Below are 22712 nucleotides of genomic sequence, written 5' to 3'. Positions count from 1 at the left end.
GTTGACGTGTGAGTATGAGTGTGAATTTTTCTCCCAAGCGGAAATATTTTTATCATTTACGGCCTCACTCCAGTGACAGGTGGCAAAAATGTCCTGTTCACTACTAATGATCACTACACGGTATGCTGCTACCACAACGCTTGTGCTGCTTATCTCCTGGTGAAGGCGGTTGTCATCCACTACCGTGAGGGGAGCGCTTTGGGTACACCTTCCAGTCCAACAAGGCATCAATCAATGGCACACAAGCATGATCCGTGTTTGTCTATGACAAACAATTTTGCATAAGGGATCCAGACAAACGTACAGTGAGGCACTCGGCATGAGTACATGTCTCTTACCATACAAATAATTTTTCCGTCCCAACAGACATGACTCCCAGTTCAGAATACCTCAAACCAACTCCTAATCTGGAGAGGTTGATTGGTCAGATCAGTAAAACTGTAGGGAAATGTAATCAATATTCCTGTGGCTCAAACCGGCTCCATTTTTTACCACAAAGTCTAGGCCTATGTCATGGCGCACACACATGATCGGTGTTTGCCTATAGAAAAAATATTGTATTTGGGATCCAGTTGGGCACTCAGGGCAGGCGTACACGTCTCTTACCATGCAGAGGACTTTTCCGTTCCAACAGGCACTCCTGAATAAGGTTGGTTTCAGGACTTAATGTGACTGTGATGTGTTCAGATTGCAGAATGTTCAAATACATCGATGCATTATTGTTGATTCTGGATGTAGAACTTCACTGATTATTTATGGAAAAGCAGAAGCTCAGATAGAAGGTTCTTCACAGTGAGACTGATTTTAGGACGCACTTCAGGACCTTCTTAAATAGAATTAGATTTAAACGTTCTACTGTTAAGTATTTTTGTCTATTCTTAACTGCTTGGAATTGACCTCTTGCTCCATTCCTTGAGAACTAGCTCTAGATAAGAATAATGTAATGAAAGTTTCTTTATGCGGATGCATTTTTTAATTTGGATGCCTTCATCGAGCAACTTGAAAATCTTAGAATACTGTGATGTGCATCCAATGTTTTATTAAGTGATGCATTCGTTTTTAATGTTTGAGGTTTTCATCATGTTCTATATTTCATTGTATTTTTCCTGTTTAAAATATCATAACTGCGTCTTAAAAATGTGATTAATTGTTTAGAATTTCGTGCATCACCACAGAATCATGAAGTTGAAAGTGTTCATAAGATCGACCTATTATCTACATCGACCTTTAGCGTGTTGTATGACGTTGTGCTGCTGATTCACTCTCTTTAAATGTGTCTTCTACCCTGAATATATCACATGCTGAAGGGGCCCAGTTAGGCCGTCCCAGTAGGGGAGATTTCCCTTTGCTGATTTGTCTATAGATTATGAAAGGAATTAAAATACAGCTCAGAGAATACTAAACTAGTCGCACTAGATACGCTCCCTCATTGTCTACCTATTTCCTGTAGATTTTTAACACAGTCCACTAATCATTCACCGGTGGAGCCTGTGGTGTTTCCTTGCTGCTCATCAAACATGTCCAGGAGAATTGTTCGCACAGTACCAGTGACTGCTCATTGATGCTGCCGTAGAAATGTTATGGATAAAATAAATCAATCATTATATCTTGTGTTGAACTGACTAATTTAAGTGCAGTATCAGCTACTTAGCTCAGGTGGCGCACAGAATCGCATCTAGCAAACATATTTTTTTTCCAGGAATGCAACGTTGTTTATTAGAAAAAAATAATAAAAAAGTAATACTTCTTATGCTGAACGATTTTACTAGGCAATGATATACACTGTCATTCATGTTTCTCATTCCTCTGTGAGCTTGCAAACGTAGGGCCTCATTTACGAGGCCCTAGCGGCACACTGTGCTCTGGTGGCGCAATATGTCAGCTCATATTTACAAGGCCACTTAAAGGAATGCCCCCTTGCATGGATTTTCCTGGCCTTGTAAATATGGACCCCTTTCATGCATGTGAAAGGGACGTTCCATGGGTGTTGCTTGGGGTGTTCCTACGCACCTCCCATGGAACCCAAAGGAATGTGATGCATTCCCAGATTTCAAGTCTTGAAATGCGTCAGATTTCTACGCCACTTCAGGGGTGGCATAACAATGTCTCAATGGGGAGAAATATATTTATATATCACCGTTTTTTTCCTCTTTCCTCTTTGTATGTGTGCTGTACTCTGCACCACTCATAGAAAGAGGAAAACACCTCTTGTGATTGTTATTGTGCAGGAAGGTATTCCTCATTACGCCTGCTCTTGGAGACGTATGTTTTTGGCCCTGCGTCAGATTTACCCTATGTTGTAAATCTGGGGCAGTGTCAAAAACCATGGGCATTAAGTGGCAACACCCACAACAATGCCCACGGTACACCTCCCTGTTGCAGTGTGAGGGAACGCAACGACTTATGCTGCTTTGCCTCACACCATATCGACAAGGCCATGTAAAGCCACACAGGGTGGCTTTGCGTGGCCTTGTAGATATGGGTGTGCACTGTGCGCAACTGGGGTGTCAAAAAGGTGATGCTCCTGTGGAGGGAGGGGGCTTGTTGATAAGCTCCTACAGGACATATTTACAATGTAATGGGGCAGAGCAGTGGTGCACCACAGAGAAAGGGCACAAGTGCTCCATCTTTACGAAATAAAGTGCATTTCTGTTCTGTTCTGTCCCACTGCACTGGCGCACAATTTGCTGCCTAGCGACAATGCAGGCACCCTTGCACCACGGTGCAAGGATGCCTGCATTTCATGCAGGGTTTTTTTGTGCAGGAAGCAACACCTTCCTGCAGAAAAACAATCCATGTAGGTGATTTCCTCTTTCTATGTGTGCTGTAGAATGCAGCACACATACAAAGAGGAAAAAACAAGGAGAAATAAAGATATTTCTACTTGTTGCGCTTGCCCTAGAGAGGTGTAAGGTTTTGAAGCGCTCCCACTTGCCTTGTAAATCTGTGAATGCATCAAAACCTATTGGTGTTGCGTGGGAAAACCCACTGCAATGGCCATGGAATGCTTCTGTGATGCAGTGTAAGGCAGCGCAGTGACTTACGCTACATTTGACTTACACCATATCTACGAGGCCATAAAAAGTCACACAAAGAGGCTTTTCGTGGCCTCGTGGATATGGGTCTGCACTCTGCACCGCTGGAGTTTTTAAAAAAATTAAGCACCAGCGGTGCAGAGGCTTGTAAATATGCTACTAAGTGTGTGCTTTTATAGAATGCACGTCTCTCACTGTGTGTGTGTATATGTATATATATATATATATATATATTCCTTTAAATACTTGTAGACGCCCGCTACCAATCTAAGTTACGGAGCCAGGCAAAGTGTGCCCTGGTGGGAGTAAAACCCTCCAGTGTTGGTTAGATCGCTGTCTATTTTTACCACCTTAATGATAGCACGCTTATACTTGGGCCTAAATTTAGTGATGCTGTAGCCACAGCCATGGAAATAAAAAAGAACTGTTAAACTATTCTAACTGTCAATACTCCAAAGTATTCAACTTCTAATGTGAACTTTTCAACTTTCTGGATTTTTCTGAAACATCTTTTTGTGTCTTAAAAGCAGTCCCATGATAGGAAGCAAAAGCAAATGACCTTTAAATTAAGCAGACATAGCACATGGTGAGCCTGAAACAACAGGAGGGATTACTGTGGACTTTACGGTGTCATGTAATTACCACCAGGAATAACTGTAATCTGGCCCGTCAACCTGCCGCCCCAAATAGAACCTGCTGTTTAAACTCATAATGCTGTGTTATGTACACAAACATTAGGTTGAATGGGATATGGACTTACATTAGGCAAGAATACCCCTACAACTAGGCAGAGGTAGTTGCAGGTTACACCAGGGGGGGCTGGTGTTCAAGGGCTAAGGGGCTGCGCCCCTAGCCTTTTCTGGTCTCTCTAGTGAAGCATATATTTATTTACATGATGAAAGTAAAACATTTTCTGCACAACATTTTCTGAGTGAAAGTTGTGCACTTTGAAAAGCCCCACTGAGCCTGTGTCAGTATGTGGCTGAAAGCTGCAAGGTAGGGCTGACAGGGCTTGCCACGCAAAGCCCTTACGTTTTCTTAGAACGCAGTGACGTCCCTGGCTTATCTCCTCCTCCACCAGAAGCCCTGATAGTAAACAGCCTGGAGCGTTTTTTGTTAAGCCCGGGTTTCTGAAAACTTCATGTCACTCCGATATTATTCTCCACCCTTTCATATTTACTTAAATGGTGGGGTGTGATCAGAAGGGTCTACGTACCAGAGGTCACATTTTATTAAAAGAATGAGGCATTGCGCAAAGAAAATCCCCTTTTCCTGCATTACAAGCAGTCTGTGGCAGAGAAATGGAATAAATACAATAAATAATTCCATCCAGGGCTCTCTGGGAGACAGGAGTGTGACCTGAAGACCTCAAGTCATAAATATGCCAAAGACAACTCTGCACACAAGTAAGTTGGAGCTCTATCTTTTTTTACAGACAATAAGAAAAAAATCTGTTCTCTCAGCTTTCCTCTCCTTTCACTGCCTCTGTAGGTGATTTCCTCTCTCAAAGGCAGTAATGGTTCCAGTAATTTATCATGGCTAGTTATTGTTTTATTTCTTCTGCAGACTAATGACGTGATATGGTGATATGTCATATTAAACATGTAATCTGCAGCTCCAATAAACGTGTACCTTTTATCACTGAAACTGCTGGATACTGGATGGGTGAGGCAATGTGTGTTTGCTTGAATGTGTTTGCAGGGCTTGACAGAGTGGCTGAGAAAATGTGGGTGTTTGTGTATAAGAGTTGTGTGAATGGCAGTGGATGACAATGTGGATGAGCAAATGGGTAGGTGACCAAAGGCAGTGGGTGAGTAGGTGAATGGACATATGTGGGTAGTGAGGCTCTCTCAAAAGGTGCAATTCCGTCTTGTATTTGTGCCCCACCACTGCTTTCAGTCACCAGCCACCACTGGGTTACACCTCACCACTATGAAGAACTCAAGTGACCTGTTTGCACTATACAAAATTCATAAATAAATAACATTCATCAAACCCTTATGTACACCAAAAGTCCCATGTTCCTTGACCCATCAGTGATATCACATTAACACTGACATAGATGATAGATCATTCCAATTTCAATTCAGCAACTTTGAAAAAACAAGACAGCATAATTTCAATAAACAGTAACTGATAATAGGAACAAGGAACAAGCTACTAACATTGAAAAAAAATGAATACACAAATTAAGGATTTGTTGCACATAAACAGGGTCAAAACAATTATGGGACAGAGTACAACCAAATTATAAGCCTGAGGATGGAGGGGTGTAAGAAGCCAGGGATTTATGTCTCCTGGGACAGGGCCCCAAAATGTGTATCCCAAGCGGGTCAACCTATTGAGTGGATTAACCCCCGACATCCACAATGTAAAAATATATGGTAATAAGAGATAAACTGTGTCCTTTGAATAGGACTATTTTCTCAAATAATGATATCCAAGAGTCTTTCTGTTTGCTTCCTTTGTTTGATTTCAGTTAGTATGAGACATCAAATGATGATAGACAAACAGCCAACACGTGTTTCGCTCCCTATGGCTGGCATGCCGAAACACGAGCGAGATATATTTCCTATCAGTGCATTTGTCCACCTTCTGACCCTTGACAAATTGAAAAGTGCACTTGTTTTATGCTAAGGCCTTGAAAAAGTCCCAGGCGTGCCAGCCATAGGGAGTGAAACATGTGTTGACTGTTCGTCTATTATTATCATGTATATATTTTGATGTCTCAATCTAACTAACTGAAATAAAACAACAGAAGCAAACAGAAGGACTCTTGGATGTCAATATTTGTGAACATAGTTATATTCAAATGGTATAATCTATCTCCTATTACATTATGTGGCACAATGCAGCACATTTGTGACAACATTACTGCATTATTCTGTCTGGATTTTTTACACGTTAGCACCATCTGGGCAAAGGTGCCACCTCATTAGCAACAGGTCAACACGCAAATGCAGCAATAGGCAATTAAAAGATGACCATTAGATTTTTGTGAAGGGCATTTCCATGTCCAACAACAAGTGATGTAACATTTTAGTAACTTCTGATCTATGTGAGCTAAAACCTTTTTTTGGTATAACATGCACATTTTGCCAAGATGATGGATTATGTATACAATGTGGCAAATCCCTAATCATGCACAAAACGCTGTGGCCACAGAATTGAATACTTCCAGTGGCCCTACATATGAGCAAAGGTGCCTCAGAAATTTACTGGGCATTTGTGGAAATGGTATCAACATTTGTGTAAGAAATTAGGGTGTTAGTTAAGGGGGTTGAGTACCCACTGCAAGTAGTAATCACAATCCTTGTCATGGTGAACCTTAAAAGTCACTAAATTAATCTGCGCTCACTCCCTGGCACCTATGGCACAGAGAATTCAGGCTGAACTTAGGCCAATGTATGAATTATCTATGCAGTACCAAAACAACAATAAAGTCTGGTCTAGTCTAGTCTCCAAGATTTATAAAGCGCATGGCTGCCCAGACAGGGCTTCCCAGCACTGAGCACAAAACAGAAGAAAAGATATCTTGTTATTCAAAGAGGAATCTTTTTAACAATTTTCTGAAGGAGAACTTTGATTCTGTTTTCCTTATCTGTAAAGGGTGTTCGCTCCATAGCCTAGGAATAATGATGACAAAGAAGCAGCTGCCAGCTCTCGGTCTATTGAATCCAGGAACCACAAGACTCTTCTGGGTATAAGTCCCTAAGTATCTCGAACGCTGATGAGGTATCAGAAGGCTTTAGATCATTGTGGATCCTTTGTTGTGTATTGCTCTGTGTGACAAACAGAGAGCTTTGAAATGTACCCTCTTTTGCACCGGGAGTTAGTGCAAAGAGGTCTGGCTGATGTGAGCACACAGTCAAAACACAATGCAATAAACATCCCAACCCACATTAAAAAAAACAGAGCAAATTATAATAAATTGACACCAAAATGATCAAATTTGAATAAGAGGAACCGAAGATATGTATTTTTGTATTTAAAAAAGAAGCACCAAAAAGAGTCATGTGCCAACAGCAGTCAACTGGTCATGTAGACCGGGACCTAGACTCGATTTGAGGAAGTCTGGGATGAAGCGGTGGTAGATACAGAAACCAGGGTTCACCCGGGCAGAGGTTTTACCTTTGTACTTAGTCTCAAGAATGAAGTCAAAAATCTTCAACAGGGCATGGCATCAGGCTGTGGCAGAAGTGGGATCCATGGGATCAGTTAGTCATCAGATGCAGTCCCGGTAAATCCGTTGGTTTTGATGGGAAAAGCTCAGAGAGGGAGAAATTCGAATTTTCTGCCCAAGAAAGTCTTTTAACCTGTTGGATACTTTGGCTCATTTGCTTGGTCAAGATATCTACGTTTGCACTTAGTTATTTTTCAGAGCTCAGAATTGTTAAGCAGGACAGGGATGCAGACTGTAGCCAAAAACGTCTCCACAATGCCAGATACCTTCCCTGCAAGGGTGCCCTAAGTTGAATTTGGTGCTGTGAAGAAGCTCTAAGTGGGAAAAACCTGATTTCTTCATCCCGGCAGCAATGCAACTTGGGTGATTCTGCTTGGCAGGATGGTCCCTGTCCTTCTGAGGTCTTGAAGTTGAAAACAGTTTCTAAGCCCCAGGTTTCCAGGGGTGTTGTGAGACATCCAGACACAGCCCAGAGTTCCCGGACCTCACAAATAGCTCTTGAGGTAAAGGACTCACTCCAGAAGAGGCCAACAGTAGGGTTCAGGGAAGAACCAGTTGGGACTAGTCAGCTGGGCACTTGTAGGAAACGTTGAAGGAGAAGGCCTCTTGTGGCTTGTGTCCTTGTAGTGTAGCTTTAACAGGAGGTTGTCCTTATGACACTTGGAGTCCACTTCTTTGTCCTGAATACATAAAGGAGCAGGTCCACTTCTTCAGTGCTCTTTTCAGGTCACAGACAACAGGATTGGTCCTCTGCTGATCTGATCTGATCTTATCCAGTAATGTTCTAAAGAGGGTGCCAGATGATTCCACTTTTATACCTGACACTGGCTTGGGGATGAGACTGACTCCTCCCATCCCTCTCTAACCAATGTGGTGAAAGTTCCCTGGGGTAACCTTACTTGTTTTTGCAAATGTTCATGTCTGCCCTACAGCAAATAGTTCTGGGGCAGCTCTCCTCCTACTGGGGTTGGTGCCTGCCTGAGTAAGAGAACATAGGCTATAACTCCCAGGCATTGGGTACACATTTTACCTGTATCTGTTTAAAGTTTGCAGATAAGTAAAGGATACCAATTAGGAATGTGCCAATTTAATCATATTTAAAAGAAGAGCACAAGCACTTTACCAGCTATCAGAAGTAAGGAGCACTGACTTCTAAAGCAAAACAGACGGGGCATAAATCTGGGGGGACATCACATAAAATATTTTTATTTCGGACACGTTGCAATAATTTTTATACTACTGGGGAATGCAATCATTACAGGAATGATAACAAACATTGGTGAAGTCCCTTCTGTAATATTCAGTGCATACAAGATTAGCATTGGCAAAGGGAACACTGGCTCTGTGTAAAGAGCTCTGGGGAGAGTTATCGAGTTTGAGCTGCCTTCAGTGGGTGAAATTAGTGTGAATACAGACATGCAGGGCTGCAAGTCTCGGGGGTGAAACCCTTTCCAGGATTGGAGAAGCTGCTTCTAATGCTGACAGATTTGTGTTGGCCTTGTATGTTTTAAGGGAGCACTTCTCTATATGCAAATACCATAGTGTAAGATCAATGGGAAATACTAAGCATCTGCAGAATGTTGGTGCTCTGTATTGATCACATTAGTACTTGCAACAGGCAGTTAAAGCTATCTGTAGTCAGATGCTAGGAAGGCCACGCCTACATGGTGTAACATGAGAAGTCCTTCAATTGGTAATGTCCTTTGAGCGGGGGTACAAAGATTGCATTGTCAAAAAATGTGGACACCATTACAATCACAGGATCTAACCCTTATAAATATTATCACTTGTGCTAGTGTAGGTGTTTTATAAAAATTATTAATGAGTGTTTATGTATTTTAAATAATAAGTTTATGTAGAAAATGAAATAATGTAGAAAAATAATGCACTCATTTGAAAATGTAATCACGAGGAATGGCCACCAATGTTAACGAAATGTGCTAATCAATGATTTAATACTTATGAAATGTTGAATATATGTTAGACTAATGCAGTAATATGCCATATTAAGGATTATGCAGTAAGCATTAGCTTTATTAATTGTAGGCCTTAACTTAGCGCATGTCTTGGCCTACTTCCCAGGCCTCATGTAAAAGCTGTATTTCTTAGCGTTTAATGAAACATCTTACCAAGAAAGTTAAACTGGGAATTTCTATTGTACTGTTTAAATTAGCTTCTCGTGAGAACCGACTGCTAGGAGATGATGTTCTTGCTAATGCAACATTTTATGTGTAATGTGTGTGAGACTGACTTTCCCAGGACAAGAACATTGAAGATACTGACTAGAGTAGAAGCTGCACCAATATTGTTACCTGACAAGCCGGATGATGAGGACATCGCAAGACACACCAATTAACAATATGTGAATGGATAAATATTAGAATTCATAGGTTTGGGATTTTAGTTGTATTGGACATAGTGTGAACATAAGATTAAATGACCAATGGGATTTTGGGGGGTCGTTTAGGTAACTTTGACTTAACGACACTGCACTGAGGAAAGAGAGTCATTCTGAGAGAAGACAGTCATTGCTGCCCATTTATTTCCTGACCGAGAGGTTATTACTTTCTTATGCATCTTGAACAAGAGACGTGCTTAAGTTTAATGCTTAAAGACTCTGCCTTTTAAATTCTGTTGCTAAAGCCTGATGCCTTGCTGATTGACTGATGTCCTGAGGATGAAGACTGATTCTGCTTTGCTGATCCAACCTGAGGATAGGTATATCCAAAATGTGATTATTATGCATATTTGCTTTTTCTTTCTAGGTACCAACTGCGCTATTTTGATAGAACCATAGTTAGATGTTTTACAAATAGGTGTTACTAAATTGTTTTGAATGAAGCCCAACATGCTGATGCTAATCTTATGTTAGTTAAGGAACCTTACTATTGACTTATGATAACAGGGACTAATGCTTGATGAATTTCTCTGCTAAACTTCATGTATGTCATCACATTGATTTAGCTGACTTTGCTACTGATTTGCACCATAACCTTAGAATGTGTTGTAGTTCAAGCTTTGATTAGATTACGTTTCTTCCGCCACTTTGGACAACCAGTGTTGCTTCTGTATGTGTTTCATTTTATATTGAGATTAAGGAACATGACCTTAGCATTGTTAATATAGGGAAATAAATATTCTAAACTTTAAAGGTGTGGTTATTCATGACTGAAAGGTCATGTGTGTGACAATTACTGACTCCATTGATTATTGATTTTATTGATTATTAATGATTATTGATTACTGTGTATGGATTATTATGTACTGGAGCTAAGGTAAGAACATCTCAATTGCGAGTCAAAAGGTTCATCGACCTATTTGCATCCCCTTGTAAGTTTACTTATTAAGGTCAGACGTGCTAACAGAGATGGTAGGAGACTGATGGTTTGTCTCCTTAAGAGCTTACCATAGACTTCCGGTAAAGAATAATAGACTGACAGAGACATGGTAAGAGACTGATAGTTCCTTAAGAGCTTGTCATATATGACCGGTACAGAGTGACAGGAGATAATAACAGAATTGAAGATCCCAGAGGTGGTGGCAGAAATCATTATTATAGAGATTTGGATTTTCTTTTGCAATTATGATAATTGGAGAGAAAATTATGTTCTCTTAAGTCCAGACATGACTTTCCAGATCCTTGATCCTGGTAATAGGTGTTTGAGGATGTTTCTCGCGTTCTAGTGATAGTATGAGTGAAATAGGTTGCACTTGCACGGCTTATGCAAATCACAGGTGAATTGTGAGGTTTGCAAGGATTTTAGGGAGTTTGCGTACTCCAAATAAAGTTGTAGTACGAGTGTGCGTACTCCACAGTGTGAGAGTAGAGAAGTCGTCGAACTTCATATGTGTGTGTTGCTTTGTGCTCAGAAATTGTCCACATGGTTGTTGATGTACTGACCCTGCGTGGTCTAAGACTCTGAAGTATATTGAAAAGTGTATGAGACACTTGGCTTTATGTTGTAATCTGTTTGGTTTAGTAGGTTGATTGGGCATAGTCAACAAGTCAGAGTGTGAGTCAAAGGGAGTGAAAGAAAATTCTGACTGAGATTTGGCGAGTTCTATGTGCATCAGAACAGACCTATTGATCAGTTGAGAGTAAAATTTGCAGGTCAAATTTTGCTTGCGAATCTGGGAGACCGAGTAAGAAGGAGTAGCTGTAGGTGCGGGAAGAGCCATCAGTGAAAAATCCATAAGGTCTCTGAAGTGATTGTGTTACCTTTCCCGTAGTAAACCAACAGATTTGTTTTTGTTTTTAGTTTTTTGATCAGTGCTCGCAATATTTGCATTAGTTTTGTGTGAATTGGAGTGAAGGAAGGACAAGCCACAAGACTTTGTCAGCCGCAGTACATGTGAGTGTGACGTCATTGGAGCCACGCTGGGATAGGTCGGTTAGTGAGAAGGGTCGCGCAAGGATTGCCAGCCATCCGTGAGAGGCAATTGGTTGAGAACGTAGGTGAAGGGAATCTTGGGATTAAAAGTCACTTCCTGCTTTCATTTAAATAACAAAAAGGTAGAAAAGATTACGTTTTTCTAAGTGTTAAAAAGTGCCTTAAGGGGAGATGTGTATATTACAACGAGTGTAGGCGAGGCTACACCGCCAGAAGGCACACCAGCTTACATTGTGATGGAAGCGAAGGGTGTCGCACCATGTCTTTGGTTAAAGCAATGGTGCAAATTGACAGAGAAAGATGGGAACTTACAAACGGGACGTTCAGTTTGAGAGTTTTGGAGCATTTACGGATGGTGCTATATGAATCGAAGCCCCTTCCGAGACCAGCACAGTTTGAGGCATTAGCAATTTGGGAGCTAGTAGCTAGACGGCAACAGCAATTGAAATTCGAGAGGAGGATGAGAAAGCCAGAAGAGACTCTAGTGGAGGCTAGATGGGACTGTGTTCAGAAAGCTTGGAGAATGTGGACTTTGCACAGAATGAAGTTGTTTCCGGAAATTACACAGGAGAATGAGAAGGAAGGAAAGAAAGCTACTAGGAAAACTAGTAAAAATCCATCCAAGAGTAAGCAGGCTAGAATGTCTTCAACAATGGAGGAGGACTCGGACGATGTGGAGTTTATTACACAGTTATTGAGAGATCGACTACCACCATATATAGTACATGAGAGTGATCCAAGTACCAATGCTGATCCGACAGCCCCGACACAGGTTAATGGGACAATGAGTCTGGTGCAGGTTAATGCTAACCTGACACAAAATGCGGTGCAAAGTGGTCTTAATGTGCCTACCACTCCTGTAGTGCAGACTCAGATGCAACCGCCACAGGTGCAGAGAATTTATCCTGATGTGCCCACTATGGAAACAACTTCAAATTTATTGGTGCCCACGGAGCAGGTCTTCCCGAGACCGATACTGGCTCAGACTGAGCCAACTCTGATTTTACTGCCCCAAGTACAGCCGCAGGTAATGCCAAGATTTATGCCAGTGACAGGGACACAGTCAGATATGACTCTGACAATGAATCAGAATATGGTAGGTAGTCTCCCATAGAGTGTAGGAGCCAGAGCAGCCCCAGACACTACATCGCTACCTATTATTGTTGGTCCAGCAGTACCAATATTTGCACAGAAGAAACCTACTGTAGGTGAACAGGGAGCAATGTTCCAGAGCCTATTGAGGGGAGGACATAATGAACATGTCCAGGTGGTATCCCCTGTGGGACAAACTTTTGACGGATCAAGATCCTTGCTAGACCTTAGTCCAATTTTGCACTTCCAGATACGGTAACAGGGCCAAATGTTAGCCAGAGTTTGAAATTATTGACACAACAGACTCTGAATGCAGTTGCACAGCAGGTGCCACCGATCCAAGCAAGTAACATTTTGTTACAAAGTTTGACAGCTCAGCAATTAACTGAATGGTTAGACAAGCTGAATACCCCACAGAGTGCCCCTATGGGAGAGGTATATTTGAATTGTGCTAGGCTAAGCACAGAAGCGGGTGAGCTCATTGAGGGAATGATGGGGATGAATAGGTTAGAATTTAGATATTTGTGCCCAAAGATTGCAAGAGAGGTGAGCAATGTACATCAAAGATTAGCGGATTTAGCAGTTAAGTACGGCATAGAGATAGAGAAAAGAAAGCATTTGAAAAGGAATTACAGATTTGATTTTGAGTCAAAAGATTTTGAACACATGAGATCTGCCGGAATGAAGGTGCACCTTAAAGAATTGCTTCAAAGTGCTCAGACCTGAGGAGCATTAGACAAATGGGAAGGTAGATGGGTAAAGAAAAGAGACAAGAGAAAAAGGGATTATTTGGGGCTAACTGAAAATGTGCTGCAGGATATAAAGATCTAGTAAAGATTTTACCAATGAGAGAGATTCCAGAGGGAAATTTTGTTCATGTCCCTTGCAGCAGAAGTGACATTCTATCATTTACAAATAATTATCCAAAATTGAGAGAAAAGCCAGTAGAATGGTATCAACAGACAGACAGGTTCGTGAAAATTGCAAAGTGTTTGTGGCAAGACTTGAACACATTACTAGAGATAGTGGTTCCAGGTGGCTTGCGGATCGAATGTAAGAGTATAGATTGGCCAACAAGTGAACCAGAGAGAGACAAGAATACGGGTGCGCCATCTCCTGAAGTAATGAAATATTACTATAAGGTGATTGAGTTTCTGAAAAGAAGAATTTTGTCCAAGAATATTGATTGGCAGAGGATTGACAGGACAGCCCAGGAAGCAAAGGAGTCGATACATACCTATCTCAACTGTGGCAAGATTATTGCAGGCATTCAAGCATTACAGTGGCACAGAGACAATAGAGGCGAAAGACATGTTTAACTTTGTGTTCAGATTTGTGGAAGGATTGAGACATGAAATTAGCCAGATGATTAAGAGTCATTTGATTTGCTGGCAAGCAAAGCCGAGGTGTTGCAGTATGTGAAATACTGTAGTGATGAGATTGAGTTGAAACAGAAAAATTTGAAAGAGAAGGCGATGGTGACACAGATTAAGGCCGCTCCAATAGGAGTGCAAGGGAATTTTTTACAGCAATTGCCACAGCAGCATTAAGGAAACATAAAGTTTCAGACTCAGTTGAGAGGTCGTGAAGGCAATATGAATCGTGTCCAGACTCGAATACTGTAGTGGTTCAGAATGATGTGCAGGGAATGAAGAAGCTATTGCCATGTCACATTTGCGGAGCCATTGGACATTGGAAACAGGAGTGTCCAATGTTGGTGCAGGAAGGTGTTGTTCAGCAGAGTAATGACATCAATTCATTCCAGAATGTGAGAGAACCGAGAGTGAGACGTCCTAATCCAAATTTCCAGAATAATTTGAATCAAATGCAGAATTTCCAGCCCATGCAGAAGGTGCAAATGCTCCATGAACAAATGTCACAGTTGCAGCTGATGCAACAGCAGGTTCCCATGGGACCTAGACAGCAAATTCAAATACCTCAAGCCCTGATGGAGCAGCAACAGATGGTGCTTTCTCAACAGGTCAGTGGTCAGAGGCATAACAGAAATAGTAATACAGTGCACAAGTTCCCGTTACACAGTGAGAATGGAATAAATGATGAGTGGGCGAGTGACAGTTGAGGTAAGGAGCCATTTGTGCTTGCGACTTCCATAGAAGTAGATCAAAGAAGACCCTATGTGAAGGGAAAGTTTATGGGCCATAAGGTTTCATTCTTGGTTGACACGGGAGCTACACGCTCTACAGTGAGAAGCGCAGAAGTTCTGAATTTGCTACTTTCAGTTAGAACAGTTCAAGATGTGGGAGTAGCAAAACAGTATTTGACAAACCCGATTACAGATCCAGTTCAAGTTGAGATTGGCAATTTTCAGGGATTGCATCAATTTGTAGTCAGCAATTCAAGTCTGGTGTCCCTACTGGGAAGAGAATTGTTGTGTAAAACAAAGTGTTTGAATACTTGTTCAAATGATGGAATTGAGATCCAGACAGATAGTGATGATGAAGAACAAGCCCAGAAATAGAATGTGAAACTACAAATTAGTAGTACCCTTTGGTTGATTTTTTCCCGATGTTCACAGTGAAAGAGCTTCATCCTGATTTGCAGGTAACGGTAAAGGAGAAAGTGTGGGATTTGACAGGAAAAGAAGTAGGTTTGATAAAGGGAGTGGAGCCAGTCAAAGTTACAGTGAAGCATAAGGAAATCACTGATCCCATAGTATTAGACCAGGATGAAATGAAAGCGTTCACTGAATTGAGAGAGAGTTTGTGCAGGGCTCCAGCATTGGGTATGCTAGACTACACAAAACCTTTCACATTGCTTTGTCATGAGCGTGATGCATGTTCTTTGTCTGTCTTGACACAGGTCCCTGGAGGTGTAAACCGCTCAATAGCATATTTTTCAGCTCCTTTGGACCCAGTTGCAGCAGCCTTGCTGGGTTGTTTGCGTGCAGTTGCCGCAGTTGGTCAGAGCCTTACACAGTGTGAGGGCGTTGTGATGGGACATCCCGTGACTGTAATGGTCCCTCACTCTATTGAGATTCTACTGACAAGGACGAAAAACCAATATTTGACTGGTGCGAGGTTGACTAGATATGAAACAAGTATTCTAGGGTCACCAAATGTGTCATTGAAAAGATGTACAGTGCTTAACCGGGCAACCTTACTTCGAGTAAAAATGCTGAAATTTAAAAAGAGGAAGATGTTGAGCATGATTGTCTTGAAGTAACTGACTTGTGCACAAAACCAAGACCTGACATTAGAGAACGATTGAAGGAAAATGACCAAATTATTTTTGTTGATGGTTCTTGTCTGAGAGACAATACAGGGACACTGAGAGCAGGATATGCTGTGTGCACAATTACATGTACCTTGGAAGCTTATTGGCTTCGAGGAGTGTATTCTGCCCAAGTAGCGGAACTGGTAGCCCTTACCAGAGTGTGCTGTGTTTCTGCTCAGCTAAAAGTTACAATCTCTACAGATAGCTAGTATGGATTTGGAATAGTCCATGATTTTGGCCAATTGTGGTTACAGAGAGGTTTCCTGACCTTTTCTGGTTCACCAGTGAGAAATGGTGAGAGAATTAAAAAATTGTTTTTTGCCATTCAAATGCCTGAAAAGATTGCTGTGGTGAAATGCAGTGCACATTTGAAGTCTCAGGACTATGTGTCATTTGGAAATGGATATACGGATCAAGTTGCAAGGTTTTCCGCATTGAACTGAATATCTTTCAAAGACAAGTGGGAATTGTTACCTGAAGAAGGTGAAACTTGTACAAGCTATGCATTGAAAATAATTGACACATTGGAAGAATTAAAAGCGTTACAGAATAATGTTGACAGTGAGGAAAAACGTTCATGGAGCAAAATGAAATGTGTCCAAAGACAAGATGAACTGTGGGTTTCTGAGTAGGGTCAGTTGGTTTTCCAAATAGCCTGTTGTCTCAAATGGCAAGGTACTATAATGGTCAAGCACATATTGGGAGATGCAATGATTCGTTTGTTCAAACATGATTGGTTTAACCCAAAGTTTAGACAAGTTGCTGAAGCAGTTTGCCATTGATGTGTCATTTGCCAACAACTAAATGCAGGGAAAGGGACAGTGGTTAATTTGAGCCACGTTGGAAGAGCGGGAGGTCCATTCAGCAGAATGCAGATGGAATTTATTGAGATGCCTGTGTGTGGAGGTTTGAGATATGTGTTGGTGATTGCCTGCATCTTTAGTCATTGGATTGAAGTGTACCCTACAGGAAGAAATGATAGTCTCACTGTAGCAAACTATTGCTTAGGAAACTGATCCCACGTTTCGGATTTCCGATCTCTTTAGAATAAGATAGGGGAAGTCACTTCAACAATGAAGTAGTGAAATTACTGTGTGCAGCATTGAACATTGAGCAGAAGTTGTATTGTAGTTACTGTCCTGAAGCATCAGGACTAGTGGAACATATGAATGGTACATTAAAGTCAAGAGTTGCAAAGATGTGTGCATCCACAAATTTGAAATGGCCTGACATATTGCCTCTAGTGTTGAGGTCAATGAGAAACACACCTGACGTGAAGACAGGATTGTTGTCGCATAAAATCCTTATGGGCATAGCAATGAGGTTGCCAGCAGTGCCTGCAAATGCACTTGTCAACATTAAAGATGATATGGTGTTGGATTACTTCAATGGTCTGGCTGATGTAGTTTGCTCTTTTTCTCAGCAGGTGGAAGCCACCACACTGCCACTGATCCATGACCCAGGACACAAACTGAGAACTGGGGACTGGGTTGTGGTCCGAAAGCACGTGTTTGGAGCCTGGTTGGAAGGGACCATACCAGGTAGTTTTGACAACTACCACAGCTATGAAGTGTGCTGGAATTCCAAACTGGATTCATGCAAGCCATACAAAGAAAGTGGCATGTCCACTGGATCATGAAGAAGCGCTGTTGAGAGTACAAACAACAGTGAGACAAGTCTCAGGGCCGGAAGGAGAACAAAGGGGAACTGAGACCGGATCTGAGCTCACTGAGGACAGTTCAGTCACTCCTGTGAGAGACGAAGAAGAAGACCTCCAGGAGGGTGACACGGAGAGCTTATCTCAACTGTGGCAACAGGAGAGCATAGTCAGAGGAGGGCTTTCCCAGAAGCAGATGATCTTGCGAGACAAACAGAGCAATTTGCCAGATCCAGAAGGGGAAGTAGTTGAGGTGGATCAAAGTCAATGTGATCTGACTCCTCCTGAACCGGTTGCAGGGCCGTCAAGAGAAAACAACACAGAACCTGGAGAAGGTTCAAGTTCGACTCTGAAGAGAACACTGACAAATGGTCCACTGAAAGAAGATAAGTGGTCAGAGTCAGTGGTGGAGAAAGGGAAAGAAGTGGTCGTTAAACCAAAAATCGAGAAAGAAATGGATACCACAAGAAGAGAAGATCTAAGTGAAGGAGAGCTGAATGGTGATCGAAAATTGAAAAGAAAGAGAATAGCAAGTTGAAGATACGCAGGTCCTGAATGGGCATATGCAACTATGAATGAATGGCAGCAAAAGTTTATGTCTTTTTGTTTTGATAGAGAAGTCAGTATTTTGGTACCTGAAGGAAGCTAATGAACTGAACTGTTGAAACAATCTGAGAGAACATTTTTGAGAAAGAAACTGTTAAAAGTAACCAGAAGAGACATTGATAACCTGATTTGACTTTTGAAACCTGATTTTGACAAAGCTGCTAACCGATTTTGACAAGGGATCCTGGAGGTGAAACTGAACTGCTGAAAGAAGAGTTGTCTATTTTTGATTCTTGCTGCAAAGTTTTTCAGATTTTCTTCTGCTTTCTGATTCTTTACAGATCATGAGTAACATTAGTCAATAAGGTTAGTCAGAGATGCTAGGCACTGTAAATATATGAGCATTTTTTGGTGATTATGTGTGGGATATTGTTTGTGGTGTTGATTGTGGGTATGTCTGTTCTTGATAAGAGGGAAGCCAATCAACTTCTGCTTTTGAGACAGCTACTGCACTAATGGCATTACAGAATTTTAGGTTTGATGAGAAATATTTTCATGAGGATACTAACACGCAGGGAGAACTTTCTTCTAATGTTTTCTATCACTTGTTGAGTGCGTATGTTGAGACAATGGATGCGAAGAATTGCTTTGTTTGTACGAAGATTCCTTCATCAGTCGAGGAAGGAGTCACTTATCATAGTCTGCCTTTAACCTACGGGATAAGTTGTACTTTGTTACTAACAAGATTTTATAACAAGGAGTACATCCTGTACTTTTACTCAAACCATGATTTAGTGTTTTAGTTTATTCCTATAATTAGGTATTGGAGTAGAGTAGCTACGGATAATGACATAGTAATAGTTAGAGGGTCCCTTGAACCTACATTGACGTTTGGCACAGCTTATGCATATACAAATAATTTGACATGCTTGCTTACACCTTTAGAGAAAAGCTTCTTAGATCACACAGATAACAGGAGAAAAGAATTAAAAGAGAAATTAGAAAAAGGCTTAGAGAAAGGGACTTTCAAGAATGAGTATGCGTATAGTGCAATTAAAACGTAAGGGAGATTAGCTTTAGATGCACAACATGTAGGGAAACTTTGTATATATTGGGGGTCATTCTGACCCCGGCGGTCAACAGGATGGCGGTATGGGGTGTCGTGGGGCCCCTGGGAGCCCCTGCAGTACCCATGCCAATGGCATGGGCACTGCAGGGGCCCCCGTAAGAGGGCCCCACAAAGTATTTCAGTGTCTGCTCAGCAGACACTGAAATACGCGACGGGTGCAACTGCACCCGTCGCACCTTCCCACTCCGCCTGCTCCATTCGGAGCCGGCTTCCTCGTGGGAAGGGGGTTTCCCGCTGGGCTGGCGGGCGGCCTTCTGGCGGTCGCCCGCCAGCCCAGCGGGAAACACAGAATAACCGCAGCGGTCTCCAGACCGCGGTGCGGTATTCTGGAGGGGGGAACTCTGGCGGGCAGCCTCCGCCACCCGCCAGAGTTAGAATGACCCCCATAGTCCTAAATCGCACACTGACACTTTATTTGTGGGAACGAGTGAATGCAGGCATGTGTTTTTGTTTCAGAGTAAATGGACGTTTATGTTGAATGGACAGGACCCTGCTATCCCAGGGATTTACTACATCTGTGGACGTAATGCTTATTACCGTCTTCCAAGAGGATGGTACGGGACATGTTATTTGGGAATAGTTTTCCCAAAGATTTATCAAATGGAGGATTTGAAAAAGTTTCCGAAAGTGACTGAATTACCATCATAAGAGACAAAGGAGGGAGTCCTCTTCTGCTATAGTCGGAGCTATATTTGGAGCAGTGATTTCCTCAGTGGGAGTCATTCTGAATTCGATAAAGATTCAAAAGTTGTCTACTATTGTGGATAACATGCTGACAAATTTTTCAGGAGCCATACTCCTGATAGATACTGAATTAGCTGCTGATAGAGCTATGACTCTTCAAAATCGTGTTGCTTTAGACATTTTTAAGCAAAGGATGGTGGAGTCTGTAGAATGATTAATTCTAGGCATTGTTATTCATTAATACCAGATAACAGTAAAGAGATAAGAGACTTAGGGCCAGATGTATGAAGAAATGGCCTTGCGAATCGCTATTTCCGAGTCGCAATAGGCCATGTATCATAATTGCAATTCGGAATTAGTGATTTCTTAGAAATCGCTATTTGTGGTTTCCGAGGCCCAATTACCGAATCAGAATTTGCATTTTTCGCAAATTGCGATTCGGTAATTGAAAATTGCAAATTGCGAGAAATTTCGAGAAAGCACACCTGGAGGAGCTTGATGACATCACAAGCAGGAAGTGACTCATCCCAGGCAGTTTCAGGTGCCACACCCAAACCAGCATCCAGAGAGAGCAGCCCAGCCACACTGAGAAACACTCTGAAGGAGGCAGCACACCTGAACAAGGATGGACACCCCAGCCCAAGGAAAGGAGAAGGGAGAAGAAAGAGGAAGCTCAAATTTAGCGAGCAAGAGCTGGAGGTGCTGACAGAGGAGGTGGTCAGGAGCCATGACCGCCTTTTTGGTAAAAGCTCACTCCAGGTGCCGGAGAGTGAGAAAAGGAGACTCTGGGCAGATATAGAAAACAAGATCTGCGCAATTGGAGTGGCACAGCACTCGGTCGACGAAATTAAGAAGAGTTGGTATGACCTGCAGTCCCGTGCGAAGGAGAGGGGGGCAAGAAGACTGCAGGAGGCCAGGAGCACAGGAGGCGGTCCACCCACAGAGGCACCATCCACCCCATTAGAGGACCTAGTGGAGTCCACACTCCTCCCTTAAGCAGTGAGTGGGGTCACAGAGATAGACACCTCCGGCACACCAAGTACCAGCCAAGGTAAGTGCAATATTGAATTGTAACCCCATATGTGTATGCACAAAAGCCCCTTAGGCATTAGCAAGTAATGTACAACATTGTGAGAAGTAGTCCATTCCACATCTTAGAAGCAGCAAAACAATTCATTATGGGAGTGGCAGTCCACAACCCAGAGCATAAAGTAGCACATACAATGCAATTAAGTAGAGCGACAGCCAGAGGAACACAACACCCACAACACAGTGAAGAGAAGAACCTGTACCTTTATTACCACTGTGTGCCCTTACTTGCAACAAACATAACTGACATGCTGCATATTGTCGTTGCAGGTGGGCCAGGCCTAGCAGCCACAGCATGTGCCAGCGTAGGGGAGACTGACACCCATCCAGCCTCAGACTCAAACACGAGTGGGTCTCTCACCATTGCACCACTCCGACGCAAGCCCAGGGCAATGCCACTGCCAGAGCTCAGTCAGGACTCGGATGAGCAGCAGGAAGGGCCACATACACCATCCCCAACTGGCAGGTGCACCCAGCTGCAGGAGGCCAGTTTTCAGCAAACCACAGCACCCCGCAGGATGGCGACAAATGCCGGTGCACAGGCGAATGAGGCAGGTGAGGGTCCCTCCTTCTTTGGTGGGCTGGAAGCAGCTATGTAGCAGCAGCAGCGCCTACAGAACAGAAAGATCACTGGTTTACAGAAACAATTTCAGCAACATAATGCCAACATGGGGGGCCTGCATCGCCAGCTTGAGTGCCTGAATGTGAATATAGAACAGCTGCATGAGGGACAGGTGCAGGCATCGCAGGACAAAAGGGAGCTCACTTCTGCTGTGCAGGAACTATGCCAGGAGCTTCACCATGACAGGGTGAGCCACCGCAGACAAGAGCGACGATTCATGAACATGTTCGGGGGATTCTGTTGCTCTGTCAACAGGCTAGCTACTTCAACCTCACTGATTGCACATCATGCAGTGGCTGCACAGGTGGAGGCAGCACACAGCAGCAGGGATGTGGCTCACGGACTTGTCCAAATCACAAATGTGATTGACAACATCATGGGACAGAGGTCAGCCACACCTAGTGAGCTTGGACTGGGGGACACAGAGGACACTTCCAGCCTCAGCAGCCTAGCTGTACCCGAAATGGACACCAGACGGGGCAGTGCCAGGCACAGTACTGCCACTGAGGCAGACAATCGAGGTGCCAGTGAGGCAACTGGGCATCCGAGTGGTATGCGTGGCCGCAAGAAGTAACTGTAGCGGCCAGTGGGTTAATGAGTACACTATGATGTAATAGTGCATTACTCTGAACTTCTATTGTTTCTAGTTTTTTTAACTCAATTCTTTTGCTATTCGTTCGACTAACATTACCTGACATTAAGGTAATAAATTTACTTCACTACAGGTACATTTGTCAGTGCATTTGTCTTATTCATACTTACATCTGAAATGGTTGTGTGTGATGTCAGCACGCCTTTGCCTTCCCTCTGCTGCACTGGTCCTGTCTGCTGGCTGTAGGGGTGGTATGGGATCATCATCCTCATCAGATTCAGTATCACATATTTCTACAGGTATGCCCCTGGTGGTAGCTATATTGTGCAAGATTGCACAAATAGCCACTATTCTACATGTGGTCTCTGGGCTGTACTGTAGTGCCCCTCCACTTTTGTGGAGGCACCAGAAGCGACTCTTCAGCAGTCCAAAGGTGCGCTCCACCACGTTGCGGGTCG

This window comes from Pleurodeles waltl, chromosome 3_1 (genome assembly GCF_031143425.1).
Source record: "Pleurodeles waltl isolate 20211129_DDA chromosome 3_1, aPleWal1.hap1.20221129, whole genome shotgun sequence".
NCBI lineage: Eukaryota > Metazoa > Chordata > Amphibia > Caudata > Salamandridae > Pleurodeles > Pleurodeles waltl.
Note: the sequence above shows the minus strand (reverse complement) of the source record.